Below are 6,084 nucleotides of genomic sequence, written 5' to 3'. Positions count from 1 at the left end.
CAGGTCAAAGTTTGTCATGCCCCGTGTAATATGGAAGCCCCCATGAGTCCCATATTACAGTCACCAGGAAATAATGCATTGCGGCAGAAACTGGTCATAACCGGATATTGATACAATTGGGCATTATTCGATCAAGCAAATGGCACCACTCAACTCGACACCACATCTCCTTTCTAAAGATGTGTGTTTCAAAATTGTTTGCGTGAAGTCATCACGTCACCCGACATGACCTGTACTGCAGGTTAGCTGTCTTTTTTTAGTTTAGCTGTTTAGGTGTCTTAACTTTTTCAGCTTAAGGTTTTGACTACGTGGTGCGCACATTCGAATAAAGCTGACTGATATCGGTTGTAGTACATTAGTTTGCCTTGCTAAGCTATCATCACGCATTACATACGCACACAACAAATATCGATCTGACATGCGGTGACCTACGGAGGTCAACATTTTTTATGCACCGTGAAAAGCAGAGGCATATCCTCCCCCCCCCCCCCCTTATCTAGGCTCTGCTACGTTTGTAGCGTTTTGAAAGAAAATGAAACGGCTCAAGATTTTTTAGATCGTTGGGTCCCATGTTAAAATGACCAGAAAATAATGCATTGCGACAGAAACTGATCATATCCAATCATTTGTGTGCATAAGTTTTGGGCTAGGCATCATCCGACGAAGCAGATGGCACCAATGAACTCGGCATTACATTTCCTTCCTGGGGATGCATCATTGTCATTGCTTGCATGAGATGCAGCTCGTGATCTGACATGACTTGTACCTCAGTTCAGGTGCTTAGCTTTTTTCCCACCTCATAGCTCCGACTTAATCTGTATTTCAGCAGACCAAACGGTTTTCAACACCATGACGTAGCCTGGGTTAGCGATCACCACGCGGTTATGTGTTTGTAGACACCACACACACCACACACACACACACACACACCACACACACACACACACACACACACACCACCACACACACACCCACACACACACACACACACCACACACACACACACACACACCACACACACACACAGCACACAACACACCACACACCACACACACACACACACCCACACACCACACAGCACCACACACCACCACACAGCACACACACACCCACACACACACACACACACACACACGCACACACACACCACACCACACACACCCAGCCACCTTTGTGACGTCCACACACCACACACACACACACCCTTGATTATATATAGGTATTTATATATATATATATATATATATGTGGATTCAATGAACCAAATAACCGCTGGTGCTAATCTGTAAAGATATCTGAGCAATTGGAGTGCGTCAGAGCGGCATGACAGTTTGGTAGACAACCTCGCACTTTTGTAACGTCCGTAGGCAGTATGAACGTTTCAAAAAGTGGGGAGGGCTAAGCTCAGGGCATACTTCAGGAAACTTTTTTCTGGAAAACAAGCCGGATGAACGGGTGGGGTGGGTGGGGGTGGGGGGGTAGAGATGGAGGTTTTCGCTCTTTATTCAAACGTAATGACTGCTATTCTAGGTATGCATTTAGAGCTGTTTCTCACCGGTGCACACTCTTGCCTATCCGCTTCATCTATGCCATTCGGAAAATAAGGCTATCCAGCCTCCCAAGATTATTCATCCATTTCAACGTTGTCCTTCCCGGGGAGCCGAAATTCCACGAGCGGGTAGGCATTTTGGGCCATTGAGGAGGCACCTGTCATCACATGGTAGATGCCAAAATATGGCCTGAACATAGGCTGGTGAGAGTTTTGGAAGTGAATCGATAGCTCACAGTGCAACAGATTTTGCATGCGCCCTCCTTTCGCTGGCTGCTTTTCAAGAGATAAGACTTGTCACATTTTAGGCGCAAACAAATTTAGAAGCTTGAAACTGCCAAAAATCACGTGATAAAAGTCATAGGACTGGAGAATCTCCTTTGAAAACCAATCTACAAAATAGAGGTCCTTCTGTCATATATTCCTTGTCCGAGCCCTGCTCCCGTCCGCCGTCGGTGGCAGCTGTCCTGGTCCGGCTGTCTCCGAATGACTGACGGCGAACTGATGGTATGACTGCTTTGTTGCACATTTCTGAATCAGCATTGCTACTAACTGGGATGTAAAACATGTATTGCGACACTTGCAACAGTACCTTTTTCCTAATTATCTTCCCTTACAACACATCGCAACAGAAAAAATGCCGCGGGGGAAACTGCCTACTTTAGGTATGAAATGGCCCAACGGCCATTTAATTACCCGCCCAACGTAGATAACTTGATCTGCTTGTCTGTGTAGGCAAGGGGTAACCAAAGCCTTGCCAAGAGGAACACAGGGTTGACAAAAAAAACGTTTATGGTGATCCCTCCACAAAAATGCACCGAATATAGTTTACTTGTTAACAAGGGATGCGGTTTTCTTCGTTTCATTGTTGTTTGTACGTGGTAACCGGAACAGAAACCAGAGGCTACCGTGAAATAAATTATGTTTACATTTTGAACACACGCCCGGGTGGCCGGCTAGATACCCTTCGCTCAGGTAGGGGTCAGTTTCGCATCCCTGAGATCTCAGGAACTAAGAGAGCTAGAGACACCAATTGGCCTGTACGTGAACTCACTTAGGTCAAAATTTGGGGTCCCTAGGCCATGACTTTTGAATAGAATAAGGTCAAACAAGGTCAAATTCCAGGTTGGTCTCCAAAGGGCTCCCATAACCTAGATAACTGTCTCTAAGCAAAACTTCACATGCTCAGTTAAGGTCAGTGAAGTTGTCTGACCTTTTGAAGGTCATGGTGACCAAAATCATACAAGACGGTTCTGAGTTTTGCATTGGAGTAAGCGAGAAATGCTACGTTAGGCGGTATTTTTCTTTTTTTTAAATGTTGACCTAGTTCATTTTAGGTCAATGACCTATTCTGACCTGTAAGAAGTCCATGGAAAATGTATAACGTGTTTCCTGCAATCGATAGATTCGAAATGAGCACCAGAGACTATCCTATACAGCAAGCCCTAAAGTAATAGAACAGGTTGGTTTTGACCTTGGTCTGACCTTTATATCTGACCTTAGGTCAACGTAATTTGTTCATGAAATATGTGTGTTGCCTAAGAAAGCATCTCAGAGATGTATGGCTTCGTCTAACATTCCATTGTTGCATCAGATTGAAACGACTCCCTAGAAGTCGACTTCGCTGAAACCATGGCCTGATTTTGGCCTGCCATAGGTCAGCGGCCTTGTAAAGTAAATCTCAGCTTTTGATGCCAAGCGATCCACTATTCAATCGTCTACAGCTGTGCAATATATGGCGTGGCTGCGTGGCCGTTCGGAAACAATTCTGAAAAACCTTCGGGGGCGAGTCAGTTTGACCCCCCACCCGAGCGCGTGTTAAGGTTAATAAAATGCAGAAATCAGGCGTTCAACGACCGTATAGAATACATCGCCGGTGTCCTTAATTTGCAATGGCTTAGTGGACCCCTTCTAAACCGATAGAACTCAGAAGCTTTTCCATAATGTTTTATCTGCGCTCTACAGACATTGAGGACATCGCGAAGGTAGATTGTAGATCGATATGTTTTGTCAAAATTTGAGGGTGAAAATTTCGCTTGTAGATCGAGTGGTCAGCAATGTGTATTAACATCGGCAAACCATGTTGGTCTGGAAATGTAAAATATTTAGTCAGAAGCGATCAATGATACAACTTAAAGAACGTGTTTTTTAGCATGCGTGCTCGCAAATCTTAGCAACAAAAACCTCGACACCAGGCGTTGCAGTCTCCGTGGTCCGCGGAGCGTTGGCTCAGTGGTTGACTTTTCGTCATGGTCCACCGGTGGACGAAAATGATAACGATTCTGAAATAATTACCTGCAAACACTTGAATTGGTTACTAATAAAGGCTATGTGACATAATTTTGAGCATGCGTAATAGCAAATCTTGTTTTAAAAAAACCTCGACGCCATGCGTTGCAGTCTCCGTAGGCCTCGCAGCGTCGGCTGAACACCTGATATTGAGCCCTGGCCAACGGATGGACGAAAATGAAGACGAGTCTAAAAAAGTACCTTTGAACGCTTCAGGACATCAAATCTTACATGCTCAAAGCAGTCTGGGCGCAGGTTTCACGTGTGCGATTTTTAGACTGATGATAAGAGCAAATTGGCCCGTAAAACTCCGCGCAGTGGTGCTGGAATCTGGTGGTGGAACTGGAAGAGTAAAGGTAGATTCTCTATTTTTCGTGTTTCTGTAGCAACTAATCTGCCCAGAAGACAGATTACTACGGCGTCTGCCGTCTGGTGACACTTGCTGTGGTTAACGCTGTTCGGTTTTACGGAAGCTGCAACCCGGACGATCGCTGTTCTTGCTCTCTAGGTTGCGGGCGGGCGTGTTCAAACCTTTTGATGCACTTTTTCACTTATCCATTCTGGAAAAAAATGAACGGTCTTAGGCAAACATGAGATGGCCTTGTTTTTTTTAAAATCATTTCGACCTACTCTATTCAATAATAATGAGACCACTATACTCACAATAATAAGGCCCATTATTTCCTTCCGGGCAAGGGGCCCCTTGAGTAGAACACCAAGGGCACATAGCCGGTTCCGGTCAAAAGCTGAGGGCTACTCCCGTCCCATCGCGGAGCGTCTTCTGGCTGTCATTCTAGCGACACGGGGCGGGATCTCCTGGTGGATCCGGGGCCATTGGAAGGATTATCATATCACATTGTCCCCCTCCCTGACAAGGGAAGCCTTCTGACCCACTCAGTTGGCCCCGGATCAGCACAGGAACCCTCATTGACGTAAAAACACCCTGATCGCCAAAGGTGGTCCAATAATTGTCACACAGGTTCCAGTTCCGTGTTGTTCTGTTTTCTTCAGAGATATTGAGGAATCCCTGAGCGTAGATTGTAGATCAAACGGGGTCTTAAGCTTGCATTAACATGGCTAATCTGTATTCGTCTTAAAATGTTCAGGATTCAGTCAGAATGATTACTGATAAAAACTATATAATATGGATTTGAACATACGCGCTCGCAAGTCATAGCAACAACGGCCTAAACGCCCGGCGTTGCAGTCTCCATAGGCCGCGTGGCGTCGGCCTGCGGTTATGACATTTAGTGGTTGCCAATAAGCAAACGAAAAAGGCGACGTATCTTGAAAAAGATGGCTAGTGAGCTACGTAAATGGGCATGTATATTTAAATGTGGTGCAAAAGTAACTAAACACAACCTTAATCTGAAAGGTGGGGGGCCGGTTAACACTGTTGGCCCTCCACCTTGAAAAGTGGGGGCCATGGCCTCCCTGGCCCCCCTGTTCCTACGCCCATGGTGACGCCCGAATGCAAAAATAAATCAAAAGAACCGTGTTTAAAGCTAATGAAAGGTTGTTGATCTTTTAAAAATAAGGTAAAAAGAAAAGGGTACTGATCGAAAGCTCGAATATTTGCGTTTTCGGGGGGGGGGGGAAGGAATAGGCAACATACGAAAGGCTATGTGCAGAATAAAATTTCATGAGACATCAGATAATAAGACTGGGTGCGAAACCATGCAAGGCTGAAACGCTGACCTATGACCCGTGTCAAGAGGTCACCTTTTCCACATCGACCTAGGTGAATATTCCTTGTTCAAGTTTCGTTGTACGAGCCTTGGTGATCCCGAAAGCGTAGCCTTTGATAATACTTCATGCATCATCTTGGGTCATACGACGCCAAAAACATACCAATGACAACTCGAGCTACGAAGACCCATCGGTGCATATCTCTTAAGCCCGTAAGTCAGAGGACATTGATTTTATGCCAGGTGGATTGTACTCATTAGGCAACACCTGGCACCAATATTCGGTACCATTTGAAACATGACCGTGCTAGATGGGCGCCCTGCTGGTGCTGCGCTGGGTGAGAACACACCAGCTAGCAGGCAATCGCTAGTGAGGGAAGCAGCACATGCCAATCAACGGCCTCATTGCTGAGCGCTGGAATGTGATATTTGTTTTACTGGGTGCTCATGCTAACATGCAATAGGACATTGTCCTAACAAAACTGATTCCCAAGCATCTAGCTTGCTCGCGCGTTACTACACGCTTATTTTAACACCACTGCTTTGTGCCACGCTCAT

Source organism: Pollicipes pollicipes, unplaced genomic scaffold, assembly GCF_011947565.3.
Source record: "Pollicipes pollicipes isolate AB1234 unplaced genomic scaffold, Ppol_2.1 Scaffold_6383;HRSCAF=7572_pilon_pilon_pilon, whole genome shotgun sequence".
Classification (NCBI taxonomy): Eukaryota; Metazoa; Arthropoda; class Thecostraca; order Pollicipedomorpha; family Pollicipedidae; genus Pollicipes; species Pollicipes pollicipes.
The sequence above is the reverse complement of the archived record's forward strand: the minus strand, read 5'-3'. Positions refer to the sequence as shown.